Source organism: Lycorma delicatula, chromosome 3 (genome assembly GCF_047948215.1).
Source record: "Lycorma delicatula isolate Av1 chromosome 3, ASM4794821v1, whole genome shotgun sequence".
In the NCBI taxonomy this organism is placed as follows: domain Eukaryota; kingdom Metazoa; phylum Arthropoda; class Insecta; order Hemiptera; family Fulgoridae; genus Lycorma; species Lycorma delicatula.
The window spans coordinates 4,579,448-4,605,840 of record NC_134457.1 but is presented as its reverse complement, the minus strand read 5'-3'; the positions used below and the strand labels follow the sequence as shown (position 1 = coordinate 4,605,840).

Genomic DNA, 26,393 nt, shown 5'->3' with positions numbered 1-26,393 from the left:
ATAGGGCCAGACTTTCCTAAGAAAACCGTTCCCCAAAATCGTCAGACCTGTGAAAGGATTCAAGTGTACTGTAAACCGTTTGGTAAAAAACCTTCTGAATTATCGGTAGCTATTGGCTACCGTAACGATATAATTAATATTTAAGTTTATATTACTTAAACCGTGCGCTTATTCCATTTTTATTTATAATACATTATTTACTAAAAAATAAATTACCCTGTCTTAGGTAATTTCAATTTCTTTTTTGTAGCTAATCACCTAAAAGCTCAATTTTTTGCCGATATCTTGCTGCATACGAGTATATTATATCTTTGAACTTTACCGTCGTGCATTCTCTTGTGAAATAATGCAAACGATTTCCCGTTGCTTTCTTCATCTAAAAGCTTGCTCATCGCTATTATTCGGCGCGTAAAGATTCTGTCGATTTATTTACTAGCGACTGCTACTCGCTTTGTCTTAGGGTCCATTTCATCCTGTGGAATTTTATAAAGCACTTCTACCACGACTCAGACATTCTTTCTGACCTGTCGGCGATCGCTTATTCAGATTATTTCTAATTCGGAATTAAGCAGTATATTCAGTGGCCGTTCCTCTATCTCCAATGCGGGGACACGCCTTGAGGTCCTAATCCTTAGGGTAGAGATATAATCTCATAGCCGCTTGAAATTTATTTTGTATGCGACACATCTCGTAAAAAATTCGGTAAGAAGAAACTGTAAAATATCTCAAATATTGAATCGCAAACGCCTCCTCTAAATTCATTGTTATCAATCAAAATTTGATAAAATAATCTCTGTCATTCCGATTATCTTGTTCTCCCGGGACAATCTTGTAATCGTTCTATACCTTAAGACATTCGAATTGGTGGATTTTCCTGAATCATAATGTTGGTTCGAATTGCCGGTATGCGTTCTTTTCAATAATAATTTATACGTACGGGGTCACTTTATCGTTTTCTTGACCTTTGTGGTGCTTGGAATATTTTGGTACTTTTCCTTAGTAATTCGTTAGTTAAACTTGTAACAGTAGATGCAAATGTACTGCATTTTGTATTTTGCCGATTACAGTTGTATATAGATACGATTATGCAACGGATCCCGCGTCAAAATTATGAAAGCTCAGTTAACCGGTAGGGCGGGGATAGTTCGCTAAGTACGTCGTTTTATCGTGGTACTCTATCCCGTCGACTTACCACTAGCAGTGCCTACTTTATTTTAAACGCCTAGGGTAAAAGTACTCAACATCTATGCGGTTACATTTTCTAACTTTCGACGATAATACGAAAGTGATGAACGGTGAAGGATATCGCCGATCGATATCCAATGATCGATATCGATTTTCCAATGGCAAAGCGACAAACCGAGACCTAATTAATTATATAGAATTACAACTCAGGATGTAACACAGCAAGCGAACGATTTCATCTCCTTGTACAAGAGATGCAACTGCCAACGATACTCAAATAAATCAGTACGAGCGCATCATTATACTTACTTTGTTGTTGATCATTCTAATATCTACATCCTTTTCCTTTCGGTTTTTTATCTTTTTTTTTTGTCTTCAGTCATTTGACTGGTTTGATGCAGCTCTCCAAGATTCCCTATCTAGTGCTAGTCGTTTCATTTCAGTATACCCTCTACATCCTACATCCCTAACAATTTGTTTTACATATTACAAACGTGGCCTGCCTACACAATTTTTCCCTTCTACCTGTCCTTCCAATATTAAAGCGACTATTCCAGGATGCCTTAGTATGTGGCCTATAAGTCTGTCTCTTCTTTTAACTATATTTTTCCAAACGCTTCTTTCTTCATCTATTTGCCGCAATACCTCTTCATTTGTCACTTTATCCACCCGTCTGATTTTTAACGTTCTCCTATAGCAACGCATTTCAAAAGCTTCTAATCTTTTCTTCTCAGATACTCCGATCGTCCAAGTTTCACTTCCATATAAAGCGACGCTCCAAACATACACTTTCAAAAATCTTTTCCTGGCATTTAAATTAATTTTGATGTAAACAAATTATATTTCTTACTGAAGGCTCGTTTCGCTTGTGCTATTCGGCATTTTATATCGCTCCTGCTTCGTCCATCTTTAGTAATTCTACTTCCCAAATAACAAAATTATTCTACCTCCGTAATCTTTTCTCCTCCTATTTTCACATTCAGCGGTCCATCATTGTTATCTCTACTACATTTCATTACTTAAGTTTTGTGCTTGTTTATTTTCACGCGATAGTTCTTGCGTAGGACTTCATCTATGCCGTTCATTGTTTGGTCTAAATCCTTTTTATTCTCGGCTAGAATTACTATATCATCAGCAAATCGTAGCATCTTTAACTTTTCACCTTGTACTGTTACTCCGAATCTAAATTGTTCTTTAACATCATTAACTGCTAGTTCCATGTAAAGATTAAAAAGTAACGGAGATAGGGAACATCCTTGTCGGACTCCCTTTCTTATTACGGCTTCTTTCTTATGTTCTTCGATTGTTACTGTTGCTGTTTGGTTCCTGTACATGTTAGGAATTGTTCTTCTATCTCTGTATTTGAACCCTAATTTTTTTTAAATGCTGAACATTTTATACCAGTCTACGTTTTTTTATCAGTATCCAGAAATATATAAAGTAAAACTTCCTCAAAAAATTTCTTTTAAATAAAAATAAAATAAAATAAAAATTCCTAAATATAGTTTGTTTTTTTTTTTTTTTTTTTTTAATTATTTTCCGTTATTTTAAAGGCTATAAAAATATAAGCTGTCAAATACTGCATTCATTTTTCTTCTTTTTTTGGAGTTTTGGGATCACGAACGCGTTAAATAAATAAATATCTTATTCTGAACGGCGCGTAATAATAATTCATTATATCGATCGCTTCAGTAATTTGGATAGATATGCTTCTTTAAAGATAAAAAAGGAACTCCCCACAATTTGATCGGATGGATCAAAGGAAACCGTAGTAAAATTTTGATCATAGCGTCAAAAAATCAATAATTAAAATTATTATCAAATAATATTATTATTATTTATTTATAAAATAAATAATAGATGGTGTTAAAGTCCATTATTATGATAATAATAATAATAATAGTTTAAAATATATACAAATGAAGTATTGATGTAAATTTTATCGAGGATAAAATAATTCACAATTTAAGATTTTTTAATGAAACTTATTTGAGAATACATGTTGAATGAAACGCGAAAAATTAAGAAATATTATTTAAAAATTCATCGGCAGAATAATATTGATTTTATAAAATAAAACTTTTTAAACGTAATTAAAAATAAATCGGTGGGAAGATGTTTTTAATGGATCGGTAATTTATTAAAAATAGAATCGGAAGCGTATTAAAACCCTTTTTAGTAAGCGGAAGTATTGTGTTGAGTTACAAGAAAACAGTTTCGTTGTCAGATTTTGTCCTGATTGATACTGCAATTTTTTTAATAATAAATGACCGTTAATTTTAGCAAACAATGCACGTACATGTACACCTGGATAAAGCTATATAATTTGTAACGGTATAAATATAGATCTACACGATTAATACTTACATACAAATAATGATCATTTTTATATCTTCAAAACTCATTTTGATTTCTTGAAAGAATCCCGAAAGTGATACATGCAAAAATAAGTACAAGCCATTAAGGTCCTCCGAAGCGAAAATTACGTTTACATACTTGTTACTAAAAACGAATTAATGAACGGAATTATACGCGAAACGATTCCAGTACCTTTCCGGTAATTGAACCCGAGACCAGACGAAGTAAAATAGGTGGAACTACTACATCGACTTGCCGTTCAGTTGTATTCTTCAATACTCGATTAAACGTGTTAAAAATTAAACACCTCGGTTAATTACAGTCAATATTAGACCACTGTATACAGCCTATTATAATTTAGCGTGAGATTTCACAATATTGTATTTATTTTGTAAATTTTATGTTTTTTATTTAAGGTACAAGTTATTAGTGAAGTTTATATTTATCTACTTTTACAACGCCGATATAACACGTGTCATTTAAATTAACAACTAGTCGATTACAAAATTATTGATTTTGTTTTATGGTAGATGATAACGACAAGGTACAAGTTTTGACAATATTCTAGCTTTTATTACCGATGTCAAAATATTTTATCGGTCAGAATATCAAAAATATTTTTTATTTTTTATTATCGACTACGTCCGTAGGAAGGTTATTGTATTTAAATGTAACGCATATTTGTTTGTTCCCTCCTATATCTTCACGGATCCGACCGTTACGATCAACTTTTAGGAAGTAACAGGTCTTCGGCCTGGGAGCTGTACATAGGCTATCGTAAATTATCCCGCCTAGAAGAGGGAATTCGCTACACTGAGGGACAGCATTTAAAAATTACGCTGTTATAAAATTTTAATGCGTTCTATAAAACGATGAAAAAATACAATTTTTCGCCTCTTGTGATTTTTTCGAAAAGTCATCATTCTTGAGCGAAAAATACGCTCGACAAAGGAACCAGGAACGGTTCGCGGCTAGTACTTACATGCGTTACACGTATGTACATTATCGTTCATTAACATTAGAATTTCCATTTAAACAGCTTCTAGAGAGTTCTAGAGAGTTTCTAGAGAAAAAAAATTATACAGGATATTATTAACTTTACCGGTAAAGTTATGGAAAAAACAAAAAACCGCTAAATAAAATAATTATTAAAAAGCAAAAAACCCGACTACTAATTGTACAAATCTACTTAGAATAATGATGAAAATCGAACAAAAAGTAGGTAAACAAGTTTTTCTTAACTTACAGGCGTTTTTTCAGGATACGGTAAGTTAGTCGGCGATGTGAAATTTAATATTATTTCTACATTTTATGTTGCATTCGAGTGCCTTGTACTCTACACGAGACGGTGACTTTAATAGCCTCCACTTTGTTAAGACTAACCGACTACCGACATTCAATGTACAAGTAATATTAAATTTCACATCCCTAACTAAAAAAAATGTCTGTAAGAAAAGAAAGAAAAACTTCTTAGCTATTTTTTTTCGGTTACAGTTTTTGTTCGTATTTTGAGTTTTTTAAATTTACACAACTTTTTAAATTTGTATTTTTAAAAATATTTCATTTAGATCTATGTAAATTTTTATAAAAATAAACGAATATATTACAGGTAATAAACGTTCCAAAAAAAAAACATGTTTTGATAATATTTCCTGAACTGCTTTATTTTCTCTTAAACATTAATTCTTGTGTAATTAAAAGCGCTTCTGTAAACATTAGTATATGTATATATACTAATATAAGGTTATATAAGGTATATATATATATATACCTTAAAAATTGAACCCTGATTTTTATCAAATAAGTAAGCCGATTACTCCTCGGTCGTAATGTTCCGCCCTAGTCAAAAAAAACCTCAATTTTCTGAGGAATTTTTGACAGAACGGTCAACTGCTACTATCGGGATACCTCAGGACCGACAATGTATTTATACGGTTTGGTAAGGGCGTATTATTTTTTTAAGAACCAAACGCTTCCTATCTTTTGCTCGTAAAAAAGTATTTACCTGCGAAAGGAGTTTTCGGTATCTCATCGAAGTAGGGTCCCTTTCATTTTTGATAATAAATACGTGAAAGCTGAAATTTTATTTTAACTAGCGTTAGAAATTCCGACTTTAATATTTTGGAGCGTGAACCAATACGACGTTTTTAAAACTTTTATTTGATTTTGGATATTTGTTGTGGTTCACTGTCTGATATTCTTTCGGTTTAACAATATCGCGTAAAATATTAAAAAATACCGATGGTTTGGAAAAGTATAGGGACAAGGGAAGCAATTTTAGGCCTCAGATTAATAGTAGAAGGAAGATTAAAGAAAAACAAACCGACATACTTGGCGTTTATAGACCTAGAAAAGGCATTCGATAACGTAGACTGGAATAAAATGTTCAGCATTTTAAAAAAATTAGGGTTCAAATACAGAGATAGAAGAACAATTGCTAACATGCACAGGAACCAAACAGCAACAGTAGCAATTGAAGAACATAAGAAAGAAGCCATAATAAGAAAGGGAGTCCAACAAGGATGTTCTCTATCTCCATTACTTTTTAATCTTTACATGGAACTAGCAGTTAATGATGTTAAAGAACAATTTAGATTCGGAGTAACAGTACAAGGTGAAAAGATAATGATGCTACGATTTGCTGATGATATAGTAATTCTAGCCGAGAATAAAAAGGATTTAGAAGAAACAATGAACGGCATAGATGAAGTCCTACGCAAAAACTATCGCGTGAAAATAAACAAGAACAAAACAAAAGTAATGAAATGTAGTAGAAATAACAAAGATGGACCACTGAATGTGAAAATAGGAGGAGAAAAGATTATGGAGGTAGAAGAATTTTGTTATTTGAGAAGTAGAATTACTAAAGATGGACGAAGCAGGAGCGATATAAAATGCCGAATAGCACAAGCTAAACGAGCCTTCAGTAAGAAATATAAGTTGTTTACATCAAAAATGAATTTAAATGTCAGGAAAAGATTTTTGAAAGTGTATGTTTGGAGTGTCGCTTTATATGGAAGCGAAACTTGGACGATCGGAGTATCTGAGAAGAAAAGATTAGAAGCTTTTGAAATGTGGTGCTATAGGAGAATGTTAAAAATCAGACGGGTGGATAAAGTGACAAATGAGGAGGTATTGCAGCAAATAGATGAAGAAAGAAGCATTTGGAAAAATATAGTTAAAAGAAGAGACAGACTTATAGGCCACATACTAAGGCATCCTGGAATAGTCGCTTTAATTTTGGAAGGACAGGTAGAAGGGAAAAATTGTGTAGGCAGGCCACGTTTGGAATATGTAAAACAAATTGTTAGGGATGTAGGATGTAGAGGGTATACTGAAATGAAACGACTAGCACTAGATAGGGAATCTTGGAGAGCTGCATCAAACCAGTCAAATGACTGAAGACAAAAAAAAAACCGATAATTATTTTCGTTTTTGCGAATAAAACAGAGAATTAAATTTTTAAACGTATAATAAATACATATAAAAGAATGTTAAGTATTAAAATTTTTAAATAAAAATTTTATTTTTGCATTACTTTTATTTAAACTATAATTTTTTCGTTAAAAATTTTAGTCCCCGAACTGCAATGGAGTAAGTTTGATTTCCGCATAAATCTTTGACCTGCTATTTTTAGCTAGAAAATAGGATACGATTAAATAAATTAGAATCACCAAGTCTTTAAACTTTATATGTTGTACATTGCATTACTTTTTTCAAGAATTCCGTTTGAGACTCGAGTGAATCTCCGCCAAGTAACAAGTGAAATAAAAACCACAAGAAAATGACAAACGGGTGTTAATCACAGCAACGGTATAACTTCTTATGAAAGGTCGCGATTTTTCGTTCGCTAAAAAACATACGTTAACATGATAATATTTTTTTTGTATGCATTTTCTTTACATAACAGCCAATTTTCACCATTAAATATTCATAAATTTACACGTTTTAAATGGTTTTAAAATTTGTTATCGCGCAAAATGAGTCCGCCATTTTTATTATTCTCCTCCGTCAGCTAATCAAACTTACGTCGGCTTTATAAAAAATAAATTTTGCGACTATATTTAGCCAAATGGTTCAGGGTATAATCACAGGTTTTAAAATTTGAAGACTTATTTTTATTGTGTATATTCCGTCATACGGCGCAAGTATCAGGGTTCAGGATCGATTCTAGTATATAATCCTTTCGATCAATTACACATATAAATAAAATGTGATGCAGACAGCATATAACTAAATTGTACGGCTTTTAAATTTCATTTACACATTCTTTTTAAATGAAAACTACATAAAATTTTATTTCATTAAAAACTTCTGATTTTTGTTTATGTGTATATATATATTTTGTTATTATTGAATTATTATTTATTGTAAAATTTTTTTACAATTAGAGGTTATAATTATTAATAAATCAATATATTTAAATTTAAAAAAAAAAAGTTAAAAAAAAGGAGATGAAGTCTGTTTCGAACGATGTTTCTTCTCGTAAAATTCAAATATTTCATTAACTAAAATTTTATTTGGCTATAACTCTGGACCCAATTAAAATAAGTACCACTTATGATATATAGTTGAAAAGCTCTCAATGGGGGCTTGTTACTGCAGCTAAAAAAAAAGTCTAAAATCCAAATTTTGGGGTTTTTTGAACACTTTTGGTTCAGTCGATGGGAATCAAAAGGGGAGGTGCACATATAGATGTTAAAACAGTCCTAAATACAAAATTTAAACATTCTACGGTTAATAGTTTGTGAGTTATGCGAGATACTTAAGTACATACATACATACATCCATACATACGCACGTACAGACGTGCGTATGTATGCACGTCTGTACCTATTCAGAAGAGATTCAGGGATGTTCTGTTGAAATCTTGAAACCGAAATTATTCGCGATCACAATACTTCCTTTACTTCGTACAAGGAGTGAAAATAGAATACCAATTAAATTAAATATAAAAAATAAAATTATATTTATATATATATTTGTGTGTGTTGTGTGTGTGTGTGTTTTTAGGTGGGTGTGTGTGTGCGTTCAGGTGTGTATAATGAAATAATTTAATATTAAATTACTAATATTTAATTATAGAATTACGGAATAGTTATTCATTTTTAACAAAAATAATATAAAATATATATATTTTAATAAATATATAAAGGTAATAATTATATATTTTGTGTATTATTATGATGAATGGTAAACGCAAAAAACAACTGAGTTACTGTCGGCTGGTTTATGTTAAGATAATTACCGGTGAAATGAAAATAATAAACGTATGATATTTATTATTAGTAAATAATAAAAATGAATAAATAATATACGTACGGTATATGAAATAAATATTTTTGCCGAGAAAATCAACAGCTACAATCTAAAGATAAAACGGTCCCTTTGTTTTCTGTTCATTTTACGTCATCGTATAGATCATGATGAAAGGTACAATCGAAATAAATGGTATCTCCATCGCCAAGAAAACAATTTCATTGTAAAAGGGTCGATGAATCTGCTTAGGCTTATAATAAAAAGACTATGAATTCAAAAATCTGTGAATAATACAAACCGCCGAAAAACACCTACAGTGTGAAGGTATCCCTCAAAAAATAATTGTTTGTCTCGAATACGAAGAAATTTATATTTTTAAAATAGCAACCGTTTATTCGTTAAGGGGCTATTTCAAAATATGCCGAAAAACCGGTTTAGAAAAAAACAAAAAACAAGAGAGCTACTCGATCGTTAAGAGCAACATTTAGAATAACGTGTTATTTCGCTATTTATTATTTTGTGATCGAATCGGCCCCGTGACGAGTGACTGTTTGTAATTTTTACAATATCAGTTTTTTTTCGGATTCGGGACAAACGATTGTTTTTTGAGGGACACCCTCACAACGAAAGTGTTTTTCCCTGGGTTCGTATTCACAGTTTTCCTGGTTTCATAATGTTGTTTTTTTATAAAAAGATTCGCTAACACTTTGACGATAAATATGTTTTTTTGGGGGGTTGTAACCTTTGTTTATGACTTTTTCATGTAAAAATTAAAACGCGGACCTAAATTTGTTAATTTGTTGCCCGCTACACTATGCACAAATTATATTTGTTTATCTTTTACAAAGATTTTCTATAAGATGTAAATCTATCAATATTTTAAAAAATAAAATAAAATTCGTCTACAATGAATTACGAAAAAAAAATTAAACGAAACTCCACTCAAACGTAAATTAGTTTATTTAAAGAGTATCCTCTAGGTTTTTATTTTGTACATCGAGTAACAGTTAACCGTTCGAAATATGGTACTCTGCTATTTTATTTTCTTTAACCGAATTACAATTCAGTGTTTATCTATCCGTGTTCGTGATAATAATTAACGGATCGGTTATTAATTAATAAAAATTATTATTAGATTCACCGATTTACTGAAAAAAAATAATACAAATTGTGTAAGGATAGTTTAAGTGGTTTTTTCTTAATAGTAACAAGAATTAATAAGAAAAGGGTTAGAAATTATAGAATAATCAATAGGGTTCTCTATCACTCTCTCTCTCTCTTTCTCTCTGTGTGTGTGTTTTTTGAGAATTTATTTGCTAAACTTGCTTTTGTTATTCCTACGGCCCGTCCGAAATTTGTAATCTGTAATTTTATGCTTTATCAGTATTTGTAAAACAGTATTATTATTTAAATTCATTATGCTGTTATTATTTAGAAAACTACAGATCGATAATATTATTCGTTATAACGAACAAAAAACTTAAAATTAAGTTTTATTTTTCATTTATAATCATAATTTTCGTACATCCATTCATACTTTTCCATCACATCCATCCATCACAAACTTTTCTTCATTTTATGAAAACGATATTAGTTGTACACTCAAATACTACATTTAATCTATCTTCTTACGTTAATTTTAAGAAATTTAGAAAAAAAAGTTTTTTCTTTCTTTCTCTTTTTTTTAATATTGCGTTGATATGTTAAAGAACTGCTAAACCTGTAGCGTATTTTTTTAGCAAAGCAATCAAAGTGTCCCTCTTGTATCACCCCTTACATATGAGAAGAGAAGGATTTCTACTAGGAGACTGAGGTTAAATCTGTTACGTTAGGGGCTTAAGACACCCCTCTTGAAGTTTAATTAAAAGTTAGGAACGTAGTTCCTTACTTACAACTAAACTTGTCACGCACAAGAACGGTATTTTGCACGATCTCTTTATACGGGGGTGTACTAATAGACAAGATGTTCTCCCAACCTTCGTTAAATTTTAAAGACAAAGACAGGATAAGGCGGTTTTTTTTATTTTTATTGTGGATTTTACTCTTTTGATTTATTAATTTTTTATAAGTTTTCATTTCGTGAAATTTACTTACCGTGTGTTAAACGATAAACCTACTTTCCTTAACGGCAATCGTTTCTCTTAATCAAAATCGAACCGTTTTATCGAGTACGGTCTATTTTATATAAGTTACGAAATAAACTTAGAAATTTTAATAGATCTCGTCGTTTACAGTTTAAACTTTTTAATCGATATATTTTCATTACTCGACCTTTCTTCATTTAACGGAAATAACTTTTTCCTTAACGTGTACACGGTATTAATTTTAACCGCGCCTTCCGCTGAAATCCCTAAAACTAGAAAAGCAGACGAAGAACTCTACATTGAGATATTTAATCGGTTTTCAAAAGCATTAAAAGCACTATTTAAAACCTTCGCCGTTTATTCAATCGGCGGAAAATTAAATTTTTTCGAATGAAAATTTTCGTTTTCACAATATTGTCGGTGACAACACATAATTGTAATACGTTTCTCCTAAACGCGACCTTTCAAAACCCGTATCTCATCTAACAGTTGTATATATATCTACAACACAACTTATAAATTGAACCTAACCGTTACAGTGGTAATTTTACTCTTTTGTTATTGTTTGGATGCACTTTTGTAATATTTCATTATCTCGGTTAACTTTTTAAAACTGTAAACGTTTACGTATTAACAGGTTTACAACACTTTTAATCAGCGGCCCAAATTCTGTATTAATTTAATTATTTTAGTGAATAAATGCAAAAACGCAAGACAAAATAGTTACTTTTTAATTTAATCGATGAAAGAAAATAAATTATTAATTTAATGAATGTTAAAAGTTATTTTTCATTGTAGAAAAATAAACGTTATTATTTAAAAAAAGCCAAATTTCATTTTAATTTAGAACATGTAATAATAAAAAAAAAAATTAAAGAATCGATGTAACATTAAAAATAATTTCACGCGGTTAAAATTTATGAAAAATAAATTCTCAATCTTCCGTGAAAATGTAGGCAAGTCTCGCCTTTAAAATGTGTTACTAATCAATAGGTAGAATTAGATTTTTTTGTATCACAATTATTTTATTTATATTCGGTTCCAAGTAAAACGAGACCGTAAGTAAAATGAATTTCAAAAAGGACTTGATGAGGTGTTTCCGATGAATCCCCTCAATAAAACATACTTACGTAACACAATAATTCAAATGCGATATAATTATTAGAAAACACGATAGGAGTATATGTGTGTAAGATAATATATTAATACGTAAGGCATAAATGCACTTAAGAGATTCGCTTCATTAAAAGTACAAAAGTCCGTTTTAATTAAAAGAAAAAAAAAATCAAACAATATTAAAGAAACGGAAAAGAAAAACAAAACGTAACATAATTAGCCTATGAAAGAATTTAGGCTCTTCAAGGCTTAGAGAAGATACCGTCACTCAAAGCTTAAGAATCAGTTTCAGTACGTGAAGGCGTTTGTCAGCGGACATCCTCACTGTTGTCTAGGAGATACAGATCAAGATTTACATGATTTCCTAGCTCTTGTTTGTAATGCGAACCGAATCGTTTGATTTCCCCGCAGACGTAAAGCGATTACAGATAGCTGTGAATTTCTTCGTTCCGTGTAAACCACGGCGCCTCTGTAATCAATCTCGCCAAGTTATAATGGAAGCGTCGTATAACTTCAATGACGTCGTCGGTGCCGGATTTACCTATAAGCTACAAAAGCTATAGCTTAGGGCCCCCGAACATTCTTGGGAGCCCCCAAAATAATTAGAAAAATAAATAATAAAATAAAATATTTTAGTTTAATATAATTCCTTAATCCTTATATCGTGTTTAAAGAGATTAAATAATAAGCCTTTGTAAATTGTATCTTTTAAAAGATTTTTGTTTCTTTTTACCCGTTTTCATTATTAAGTTTGTCAGGAATAAAAATGATTTTGAGTTAAAATTTATTATTTCATTATCTATATACTTAATTGTATTTCAATTTAACCCCGTACGTATCCGAAAATCATATTTGTCACCGACATAGAATATCTGGACTTATAAAGGGCCCTTTATCTGAAATAGCTTAGAGCCTTATCAAGTCTCAATCCGGCCCTGTTCCTCGTCATACCTCTTACTTGTATACCGCACATCTAAATGGGTTTCAAAATGAATTTGTACGTTAGAATTTTGTTGGAAGCCGTGAGTTGTTGCGTCCTGACGTTTAGTTGTTCTCTCTTATCTTTCACGTGTACTTCCATGTCAAGCGACGCTCAAGATGCGGTCTAAAGTACAACTGGAAACGAATTTTACCCTGAAAACGGTTGAATTTAGGGAAAATGCCCTAGAATTATGTATCACATCTGAGAATATTATAAAAATTGAGGTGTTTCCATTCAATAAATTAAATGAATCGTTATTGGAAAAACGGCGGAGATTTCAAAAATGCCGATCCGTGTTTATATTTTTAATGCGCTCAAAAATAGCAATAAATATCCCTTTTTAAAGTTCTTCATTACCTTTCTTATTTACGAAATCCCGATGATGGCGTATTAAAACGATCGCTTTGAGTATTTATTCTTTAACAATAAGTAGTTTTTTTTTTTTTTAATTTATCTTGAAGAGATAAATTCTGCAGCGTTAATAAAAAGTTATTTTGGCCGATTAAATTATTATATTTTCTCAAACATTATGAAAGAGTTTAAATTTAAAAAAAACCGTTAAGTGTATCCTGTGATATAGAAATAATTTTTTTTAATAAAATAAACCCCTTGAATGCTTCGGTTTTTTTAATTTTCTCACTGCGTCTCTTATTTTTATCCAAAAGGTTTATCGCTAAATGATTTTAATAAGGTTCTTTATTTATTTTTGTAATTACAACAGAATTGTTTTTAAATTTACTGTCGAATTTCTAGATCAACATAAATATGCTTATTTGTTATTTACCGTAATATTTATGTCTCTTTTCAAAAAAATGGGTAATTATTACCTATTATTACTTATAGATGTCATATTGATTATTTAGACTGAAATTTAACATTATCAAAACGATTTGAAAGAAATAAATTTAAAATCTCAAAATTGAATGAAGTAATAATGTTTTAATAAAAAAACTGACTTCCAGACTGGATTAATTTCTTGCGGATGCTTCTGCAGAACAAATTTTACCCTCCTACCTTATACCGCTGTTATGATAACGACTCGCATAGAAATAATATGCGTGTAAGCTACAAATAGAGACTGTAGACATCATTTTTTCACCAGTCATCTGACTTGGCCGACTTCGTCTAATATACATTTCAGATGCTTCTTATTTTAAAAGGATTTATTTATAATTGATTTTTTTTGTGCATACCTGATTATTGTAGATTTATTTTGCGTTTAAAATAAAAATAAAGAATCTTTCTTTAATTAAACGATTTTAATCCGTTTTAAGTTTCTTTTCATATCGATGTATCTTTTTATTGTTAAAAATAAAATCAAAAGTGAGGTAAGTTATTTAAATTTTTTTGATATAATTTTTTTTTAAATTATAAGAAAGGTTGATTCTAAAATTTTGTTGTCGGAAGATTCAATTAATAGATAATTTAGTTTTATTTATATATATTTTTTTACATCGTTGTAAAGCATAAAAACTGTTATCTGTTATTCACTTTGATTGCTCGGTCAGACTTGTACTGACTCATCGGATACAATTTCTACAGTAAACCTATGTATGAATTGTAACTGCGTTTTATTGAACCGCATTCGTTATTATTTCTTAGAAAATAATTCTTTTTTTTACATTTTTATTTTCGTCCTTTCTAAATTTTTAAAATAAACTTGAATTTGTTTATTCATATTTTTAACTATTGTTGATCGAATGCTCTTATAAACTTCTATTAGTTTAATATTACTGAATTGTCTTAATTTAAAAAAAAGCATTAAGTACTTGTTCGAATTGTTTCTTTACTTAAATTACGAGCTCATAATCGTACTGGTTAATACCAGTACATTGATTATCAAAGTAACATCGGATCGCTAAATTTGAGTAATAGATTAATTGATAGTCTTATTTGTATAAATATGCTGCTGTTGGCGGGATACTTGACAAAGTAGAAAAGTACATTTATGAACATCTGAAAAAATGCATATGAAATTAAATAAATTAATATTTAATAATACATTACAGAGTCTTTTTTTCTTTAACCCGTTGTGCTCTGCTTTTAAAATATTGTAATTTGAATACAATTATTATTTTGTCTGCGGATTTTAATTTAAATCATTGTTTAAGTTCAGAACATAAAAAAGAAAGAAAACACCAAAAAATAATCTTATCAGTCGCACAAAAAATAAATAATTAAAGAAACAATGAAACAAACCTAAAAACAAAAAAAAACACAAGTTACGAAACGAAATGAACAATTTTGTCGATGGGGTAGCATCTCACATCTCGGAGAACTTGCAGATCTAAAATATTCAGTCACTTTAGGCGTCTAACGTCCTCACTGTTATCCAGGAGGTTAACTACGAGCCAGTTCACGTGATTCTACAGTCTCATTTTGTGTCTTGTACCGAACCGGCACAAGAACGGTCGGGAATCCCAAATAACCGTGTATTTAAATACTTTTTGCAAACCTCGGCGCTTCTGTTATAGTTGTCATAGTTTATTCTGGAGTCGCTGTACGACTTCAATATTACTATCGCTTGTCGTACCCTACAGTTTGATTCCGTAGGTCCAGATCGGTTTCAGAACAGCAATCGCTTGTTAAATAATGATAGTTGCGACCGGTACCTCTTTCTGAACTTAATGTCAAGCTTTCTCCCTGACATAATTCCTCCGTGTCAGACGGCGATGTTCTTTGGACTCATTTTTTTATGTACTTATTTATGTTTATTATACATTTACGTATACTGTATTAGATTCGTATACATAGGCGTCTTATCTTCTGTTACACAATCACGTACCTTATTTGTCAATTTCTGTCACTGACTTTTATAAAGAGAACGGTGTAATACTGTTATCTTTCTCGTCTCGCTCTGCAAACCGACTTCACCCGTAAGACAAAAGTGATTACGGGCCATTTAATAAACGCGTGCAGTTGCTGACAACTGAATGACAATGAACTCAGGAAAACCGATGACGATATACGATCTACTTGGCTTCGTAAAGGTTTCTCTTCCAAAGGCAGGCACTCCGTCGATTCTAATCGCAGGCTTCAGTTCCACAGGGATTTAGCTATTAAATGAAAGTATATTTAGCAACGAAGAATTTCTTTGCTCAGCTGTTATAACGACATAAAGGATAATTGTGGAAACGATGTATTGTCAATTTGAAGAAGGGACTTCCACGTCGACAAGGAACGAGACGCCTGAAAATATCGGTCCAGCTTGAACGAAACGCCTGCAGTTAGACCTACTGTAAAACCGGAAGGAATACGTCCTTATCCTAAAGTGGCTCCAAGAACACAAAAAAACCGGGGCAAAAGGAAGACGAAATCAAGCATCCTCACAGACACTCCTGTAAAGGAAGAAATTCGCGCTCAGGAAAAGGGAAGAAAATGAAAACGTCACCGAAAGGAAGAGAGATCAAGGCGTAAATTAACCTTAGGCCGATCAGATAAAATGGAGACGAAGAAAACAAGGAAAACAAAACCGGCTAAGACAGCTCTTCTGAGATGCTTGCGTATAATTTGTTTACTTCCATTTAATAAATGAAAACCTGGATGCGAATGGGTGCAGTGTATAAAGTGGAAGAAGTGGACTCATTCTGTCTGAGTCAATTCAGATAATAAAATGTCAGAAAATGAATAAATTAGGAGTTTTAATTATCACACTTTATTCTTTCAAATTTTTAATTATTATCGAGTAAGATTAATTCTGTATTAATTGAATCATTTTCATCGCATTAGTTTTTCACTTTATAACTGCTGTTTGTAATTAGCAATTGTAGTTAGCAATGTTAGGCCTCAGATTAATAGTAGAAGGAAGATTAAAGAAAAACAAACCGACATACTTGGCGTTTATAGACCTAGAAAAGGCTTTCGATAACGTAGATTGGAATAAAATGTTCAGCATTTTAAAAAAATTAGGGTTCAAATATAGAGATAGAAGAACAATTGCTAACATGTACAGGAACCAAACAGCAACAATAACAATTGAAGAACATAAGAAAGAAGCCCTAATAAGAAAGGGAGTCCGACAAGGATGTTCCCTATCTCCGTTACTTTTTAATCTTTACATGGAACTAGCAGTTACTGATGTTAAAGAACAATTTAGATTCGGAGTAACAGTACAAGGTGAAAAGATAAAGATGCTACGATTTGCTGATGATATAGTAATCCTAGCCGAGAGTAAAAAGGATTTAGAAGAAACAATGAACGGCATAGATGAAGTCCTACGCAAGAACTATCGCGTGAAAATAAACAAAAACAAAACAAAAGTAATGAAATGTATTAGAAATAACAAAGATGGACCGCTGAATGTGAAAATAGGAGGAGAAAAGATTATGGAGGTAGAAGAATTTTGTTATTTGGGAAGTAAAATTACTAAAGATGGACGAAGCAGGAGCGATATAAAATGCCGAATAGCACAAGCTAAACGAGCCTTCAGTAAGAAATGTAATTTGTTTACATCAAAAATTAATTTAAATCTCGGGAAAAGATTTTTGAAAGTGTATGTTTGGAGTGTCGCTTTATATGGAAGTGAAACTTGGACGATCGGAGTATCTGAGAAGAAAAGATTAGAAGCTTTTGAAATGTGGTGCTATAGGAGAATGTTAAAAATCAGACGGGTGGATAAAGTGACAAATGAAGAGATATTGCGGCAAATAGATGAAGAAAGAAGCATTTGGAAAAATATAGTAAAAAGAAGAGACAGACTTATAGGCCACATACTAAGGCATCCTGGAATAGTCGCTTTAATATTGGAAGGACAGGTAGAAGGGAAAAATTGTGTAGGCAGGCCACGTTTGGAGTATGTAAAACAAATTGTTGGGGATGTAGGATGTAGAGGGTATACTGAAATGAAACGACTAGCACTAGATAGGGAATCTTGGAGAGCTGCATCAAACCAGTCAAATGACTGAAGACAAAAAAAAAAAGTTTGTAATTATTTGTAATTTGCAGCACGTTTTTGCCTATAGTTAATTTCAACATTATAAATATTAAAAAATGTTAATTAAATTTTCACATATTTTCTGAAATATGTGAAAATTTATTTCAATTTCCTTGTACCAATTAATTTAATGATGCATCAACATGCGCCCTCTGTGTTTGCTCCAGGCCGGAGTACATTGATAAACTGTACACATCATACACATTTTTTTTTGTGTTCGGTAGTTTATTAATAGTCTAGCAAATAATTATTTATGTATTAATTATATATTTATGTGTATAACGGTTTAGGTTTACATCTAGTCATAAGTTTAATTTAGTAGAAAAATATTTAAAAATATGAAAAATTAAAAACGTAAAAGTGTATCGACTAGTCCCGGCCTCCTCTATAGTTTTTTGAAGGATTTCAGTGGAAACCCCTCTCTGGATTTCAGTGGAAACCCCTCTCTGTATGTCAGTTTTTATGTATTCAAATTTACTTATGGTGCCGGTAAATTGAAACTTTTGTAAAATATCCATTCGGTCATTTGAATTGATTTGAATTTAAAAACATTTTTCAAATAGAATAAAAACAAAATTGGACGAGCTTATTTTTTTTTTTACGTATCGAAATATTTTCATACATTTTATTTTACTTAGACTATACCTAAAAAGTGTAATGTTTATTAAATTAAACAAAATGGACATTTTTAATTTATATCAATAACGTTAATGAATATTATTCTTTAATACAGGCGATCTGAATTTGTAAGAGCGCCGATCAGAGTATGCGCATTCGTTACTTAACGCCCCTCTGACTTAGCTTCACTTGATTCCATAGCGCATTAAACATAAAGTACAAAAACATGAGTTATCGTTTTTCTCTATACAAACTTTTTAATATTTACTAACATAAACGGTAAAAACTTACATATTTTTTATTATTAGAAGATTATAATTAAAACTTCACTCGTAAGAGTGAATTCTTAAGGATACATAATAACAATTTAGTATAATATAGAATTTTTATTTTATAACTACGTCTAGACGGCGAAACGTTTACGTCTAGACCAAGTTTATACTCGACTGTCGCTGTTTGTAAGGCGCCTAGGTTTGTGTCGCTGTAATTAAATCGAAATGTCTTCATTGTAGCTAAAACTCCATCGTTTCTGGGGACACATTTAATCGAGTTTCACTCACCGCTACGGCTAAATTTCAAACTACGGAGAATATTTGTGAGCGTTGCGATCCGCTTTTTTGATCGTTTTATTTTATTTTAAATAAAATCGTTCATAATTATGCGCTATGTCAAAATACGAGTGGAAAAACGATGTTACCAAATATTTAATATCCTTTACGAAAGATTATCTGGAATCGCACGAAATTACAGAAACGGTAAAATAGTCTTTAAATATGTCGTCGAGCAATTCAGTACGACAAAGGGGAAATAAGAAAGGAACATCAGAACTCAATTCGACGATATACAGCGTAAAATAAGGGAATAAACGCGGATAGAAGTCTGCCATCAACAAATAGGAACTCTGACCCTTTAAAATTCATGCGCTTTTCTTCAAATTTAATTAATAAACAAAGTCAAAATTCTCCCTTCTTATCAACTATTCTTTGTCTGCTTCGTCTTATTGTTTTCTCACGACTAGGCTTCATGATTTATTAATGGACCGAGCAGTGGCGGCTACCGCTGGATAGTCCAGCAACCAACAACCAATACTACGAGATCGTTTTATGTAAGACGATCTTTTATCTCTACCTTAGCGCCAGACTTGTTTTGATATGAAAACAACCCCAAAGGAGATGCAGGAGGAATTTCTCACTCCTGCACTTCTTCCGCCATCTTTGTCTTTTTTCTTTTATTTTTCCTGTTTAGCCTCCGGTAACTACCGTTTAGATAATACTTCAGAGGATGATATGTATGAGTGTGAATGAAGTGTAGTCTTGTACAAGTTCTCAGTTCGACCGTACCTGAGATGTGTGGTTAATTGAAACCCAACCACCAAAGAACATCGGTATCCACGAACTAGTATTCAAGTCCGTGTAAAAATAGCTGGCTTTACTAGGACTTGAACGCTGGAACTCTCGACTTCCATATCAGCTGATTTGGGAAGACGCGTTCACCACTAGATCATCCCGGTGGGTTCGCCATCTTTGTCTGGATAATCTTAACTAAAATCGTGGACACCGCGCGCCACGATCGCTTGCTCTGCGGTATAGTCGCAATGATATTCTTCGGGTTAAGCTCCACGAATTCTCTCAGGCATGCGACCCTGTATGTTGACTGCACACGAAGACCGAGTGTTCAGCAGTATCCTCTTTCGTGCAATAATCGCGCTCCGCAGAAGGTCTAAGCATCCTCGCGCACGGGTATTCCTTGAAACACCCGTGACCTGTAAGAAACCGGGTTAGCTCGTTCCTTGTTTCCCGTATTTGCAGGCCGTCCCTGAAAGTCCGGGGTCAGTCTGTGAGTCCACCTGCCCTTCGTCGATCGATCCCATCTCTTCTGCCAGCTGCAGACAAGCGATGCCTCCGTATCCATCTTACCTGCACTTCTGATCATCTCCTTCTCCTTACTCTGAACGGGAAAGTCCACGGATGCCAAACCGGCCACTACTCCGGCGGAATCGCTTGAGACGGTCCTGTACTCCCAGGATACCCGTTGGTAGATAGTCTTGTGCACCCGACTGAGAATTGCACGGGCCCTACCCCTTTTCAGCGTTATATGAGACAATCTATATAATTTGTGACGTCATTTATGGCTTGAGGCTAGGAATAAATTTGGCGGCTCCGATATTTTTCTGATCTCATGGAGTGTGTGTACAAACTAGAGTCAGGGTCATCGTCAGTTAGTCGGCAATTGTGTCTGTTACAGCGGTGTGGTTGATCAGCAACTGTGTTCATGTGTACGGTTTAATACGTTTGTAATATTATAAAATCATAACGTATTCGTAAAATAATCGTTAATTAGTTCTAACTAGTACTAATTAATTATAAAGCGAAGAGTGAGGAAAAATGAATATAAACTCTACGGCAATATACTCCACTCTATAGTCCCAACAATGCGTCGAACGTATTTTGCCACCAGGGTACCGTCGACTAATTTTTTAAAAATAATAACATATTCTCCTTGCATACTCCACCTTTTGTTTCGCTTTAGATTTTTTTCGTCCAGAGCAATCGTTATTACGGCTGAATTTACGTAGAGAAATTCATTATGAACGTTAACGACATTAAAAACCATATCGGCAACCTTTCTGAATGAAGCCACACGTTTACGTCTCGGTGTAGTATAAATTTTATCCACAGAAGGCCCTGTGACAGAACGGAATCTGCCCGGTACATCTGTAAATTAGATATTAATAAAAGCGGCTACATGGCTGCCGGTATACATTCGTCGTTCGTCAGAGATTTGACTGAGTAATATTTACAAATTACCTATGGCCGACTGTAGTTGCAATCCTGCTAAGACCCAGGGACATGCAGACAGACGCTAAACATTACTGATATTCAGGCTAGATAAACTAGTCTAAAAAACAAGATAGACATGGCCAAAAGAACAAACAGTTGCTCTAGCCTCTAGCAAAGACGCTTCTGTCGGCAGAGTATCGATATAAAAGCCTTCCCGTGTATGTAAAATTTAGGTTTGGAATTTTCTTTTTTTTCGTTATTTATTAATTTATTATTTATTTATTAACACCGTCGTTTTCGGACGGTACATCGCAATACGAAGAAAAAAATTATTAAATTTATTCAGTAATCTATAACAGAAAGTTAATGACTGTATAAATTACGTAATGATAAAATTGCTCCCCCGTATAATTTGAAAGAAGAATTCAGAAAGATAATTTAATTTGATATGCCCAAAATAGTGTAAAAATTCCGTTGAAGAATAGTTTTTTTATATTCTTATACGCGGATTATATCTTTATTAACCGGGTTAACTAATTTATTGTAAAATAACAATTTATATTATCAACTTCGTAATATACGCGGTGCACTAAATTAACTCGGTAAGCCCTTTATGTTCAGGTTTAACTATTAAGTCTTTGGTATTATACAACAAATTTATATTCTATAGTTAAAAAGGGTACCGTGCTATGTCTGAAAGTGCGACATCCAGCGATCCAAAATCGTATTATTTCCCAAGATTTTCAAGTAGAAATGATTGACTAGTGCCGATCCCGATTTTTTTTTTAACGACTCGTAGTTATTGCATCCATTTGCATTAAAATTTAATAAAACTGGCAACACTGTAAACCGTAAACAACAAGTTAAAATAATTACTAAGCCGTATATAACTTAATAATAATTTTTCACGCGTTAAATTTAAAAGAAATGTTAACTTTTACGAAGTTTTTGAGTTGGTTTTTCTATTCGTTTCTAAAAATCGAAGTGAAGCTGCTACCCGCTAAAAATAAAACTAACTGATAAATTATTGTAATATATTACATGCTGCAATCTTAATTGAACTCATTTACGTCATACACTGGTGAAATTTTACGAACGTAAGTCGGGTGACAGTGCGATATTCCATTGTTAATTTCATACATTTCAATATTATATTCAATATTATTTCAATATTCAATTTATATATATATATATATATATATATATATATAAATTGTAAATTGTATATATATAAATTGTATGTATATATATATATATATATATATATATATATATATACATACATATATATACAATGTTATATATGTATATGTTTTTAATCGTTTTTACTAGCTATTTTGTAATGAATAAAAAAATTTGCTTATCCGAGATTGATTTTTTGTTTGAAAGTCGCCATTTTATTTTTATAAATCATAGAAGGGGTTGAAATTTTCACAGAATATTTTTAGAACCTTAGTTAAAATTTCTGTATGTTTCAATAGAATCAGTTGGGGGAATGGGAGAGTGATTTCAAAAACAAAAGCGTATCCTCTTCGTGAGGCACACTACTTATAACAATACATCTGTTTATATAAAAGAAGGGGAAAATCTTGAGGAAGAGAACTGAATCGATCCGAATTGATTTTGATTGTCGATTCGATATGAGTAGATCAGGTGACTAGCCAATCGAGCGGCCTAGTGTTTAACTCGTCATCGCAAATCAGCCGATTTGAAGTCGAGAGTTCTAAGGTTCAAATCCTAGTAACGGTTACTTTTATACGGATTTGAATACTACGTGTGAAAAAAGTAATGAGATTGGTAACACTGTGAGCGATCTGGCAACGCTGTGTCTACCGGTCTGTGCTAGACCGGTTTGTTCATCCCTTCCACATGCTCAGTACAAATTTCAACTACGTTCGCCAACACCTTATTTTTGACAGCGCCATCAGTGAAGTTGTATTTTTGTTGTGTTACGAAAATGGAGCATCGGAATTTAGAGCGACGTTTTACGATCAAGTTTTTTGTTAAACTTGCGGAATCCGCGAGTGTGACCTTTAAAAGTTCAAACACACCTATGGAGAACATTACTTATCAAGGGCACAAGTTTTCCGCCGGTACAAATCATTTTTGGAAGGCCGAGAACACGTTGAAGATCAACCTCGCTCAGGGAGACCTTCAACTTCAAAATCCGACGAAAACGTCGAGCGTGTGAGGGTTTCTGTGAGATCAGACCGTCGTTTAACAATAAGGTTGATGAGTGAACGGTTAAATTTAAACGCTTTCACCTTACATCAAATTTTGACAACGATTTGGACATGCGAAAAGTTTGTGCGAAATTGGTACCGAAAAACCTCACAACGGGACAGAAGGACAATCGTGTGCGTTGATCTTCTTGAGAGGAGTGACAACGACCAAGAATTCTTCAAACGTCTGATCACTGGTGATGATCCTGGATGTTTGAGTACGATCCTGAAACAAAGCGGCAAAACGAAGAATGGCACACTCCGTCATCTCCTCGACCGAAAAAAATGGCGAATGAGCAAATCAAAGCTCAAAATCGTGCCGATTTGCTTTTGTGACAGTAGGGGTATTGCGCATAATGGATTTGTTTTTCCAGGACAAACTGTCAACCAAGTGTTTTACAAAGGGTCCTTGAAAGGCTCACGAAAAGAGTGATTCGCGTGATACCAGACATTGCAGACAAGTGGATGCTTCACCATGACAATGCCCCGTGTAAACAGCCGTTTCCATCAGGGAATTTTTGACCTCCAAACGCATCCCTACGGTTTTTCAATCCCACCTATTCACCTGATTTGAGGCCTTGTGCCTTTTTCATTTTCCCGAATTTGAAACACGTCTTAAAAGGACGTCATTTTGGAACTCTAGAGAACATTAAAAAGACTGTGACCGACCAGTTAAAAGCCCTACCAGTTGAAGCCTTCTACCGCTGCTACCAAGAGTGGGAACAACGACTTCGCTGGTGTATAGTTGCCCAAGGGAATGACTTTGAACGGGATAATATTGTTGTTTAAAATAATAAAAACTTTTGTAAGTAAAAAGTCAGTCTCATTACTTTTCTCACACACCTTGTATACTGTAGGTACCTGTGTTTTTTGGCGGTTGGGTTTCAATTAACCAGACGTCTCAGGAAAACCCACCGGGTTGGTCTAGTGGTTAACGCGTCTTCCCAAATCAGCTGATTTGGAAGTCGAGAGTTCCAGCGTTCAAGTCCTAGTAAAGCCAGTTATTTTTACACGGATTTGAATACTAGTTCATGGATACCGGTGTTCTTTGGTGGTTGGGTTTCAATTAACCACACATCTCAGGAACGGTCGAACTGAGAATGTACAAGACTACACTTCATTTACACTCATACATATCATCCTCATTCATCCTCTGAAGAATTATCTAAACGGTAGTTACCGGAGGCTAAACAGGAAAAAGAAAGAAACAAAAGACGTCTCAGGAACGGTGTGAGACCGTGCAAGAGTGCACTTTATTTATATTCATTCATAACAGCCTCATTGGTCCTCTTAAGTAATACCATGCGGTGGTTCCGGAGGCTAAACAGAAAAAAAAAAGATTAGCTGGCAGTTGAAGCGGATTTTAATACAACTATACAAAAATTTATGTACGGTAATCATCTGCTTTTCTTACTAATAACTGATATCTTTTATGATAATATAAATTAATTATTCACATTATAATATAAAATAAAACTGCATATAATTATTTTTTTGTTTGCTAACGAATTAAAACAATTAAAAGTAAAAACTCGCCGGTTAAATTCTTGTGGTTAAAAAAGTTGTGGTAAAATTACTTTACGAAAAGATTTTATAACTTAAGAGAATTTAATTTGTTGAAATATGATTTCAAACAACTCAATTCTTTATATATATATATATATATATATATATATATATATATATATATATTTAACTAATGTAAAATTTAATAAAAATTATATTTAATTACGGCTGGAAAGTAGAAAATTTACATATCAGGGCGGAGTTATATATTTCTGAAATTTACCTAAATGTTTTATGTTCAATCTAATTGAATGCATTCGAATCATATGTCCCGCAAAATTTACTCTACTTTAGTGGTACCTAAAACTTCAAAGTGTTATCTCTTTTTTTCTTACATAAGTGAATGCAATGTTAGCAGTACCTAATACCTATTTATTATTAATAGATAGGTTATTAATAAATTATTTATTTGTTACTAATATCTTGTTAAAACTTCAGAATGGTCCCCCGAATCCCTTCTAGCTGAAAATCATTGGAATTAGCACTGTCGGAACTAAGTGGGCTCCTCAAAAAGAGATATCTACTCTAGGATGTGGTTGCATAGCTACAACAGTATAATTGCTGGAGGACTGCCTTTTAGACCACTTTTTACCATTTTGTACCGTTCTGTTTATAAACTCTGCTAATGACTACAATTAAATTAACATATTTATTGCGGTTATTTAAATTATATTCTCTCTTTTAGTAAAGTTGTTTATAAAATCAACCGTTTTCATCTAGTAATAATATATTTAAAATAAGATCTGAAGTATAAAACGATGTATTTTAAACAAAGATGATATTCTTGCTTTTTAATGGTTTATGTCTGATGATTGATTTTCTATTTTTTCTTAATATTGTAATATATCAACAAACATTGTTTAAATATATGTTTATTTGTGTGTGAGTTTGTGCATATATATATATATATATACTTGTGAATCTGTTTTAATTCGTTGTGTCTGTTTGTGTGTATGTGTGTGTGTGGTCTCTGTACAGTGTTTGTATTTCAAGCGGAAGCATTATTTCCGTATCCTCCTGTCAGTATGATGGGCCGCAGCTTGTTTGAACGAGCTCCAGTTACCCTGCAATTTCCCTCGCTCTATCCATCTCGCTCTCTATTTTCTTTCTCTTGCTCGTACTCTCTCTTCTTCTTCTTCTTTGCTTGCTCCTACCTCCCAGTACTAGTCAATATTTGGATGACCTGCCATCGGGGGTGGTTGTGTGCTCGTTTCGGGTTCCAGACAACAAGGATGGACCTAAACGAACATCACAAAATAATTCCACCCCCTCCCGCTCATATAAACACAT

General features: G+C 32.6%; 1 protein-coding gene across 4 annotated transcripts in view; it reads left to right on the top strand.

Moving 5' to 3' along the window:
* tup (LIM1_Isl and LIM2_Isl domain-containing protein tup) overlaps positions 1-26,393 on the top strand; it is a 387,091-nt gene that overhangs the window by 168,949 nt on the left and 191,749 nt on the right. The gene's annotated exons all lie outside the window — the stretch shown is intronic.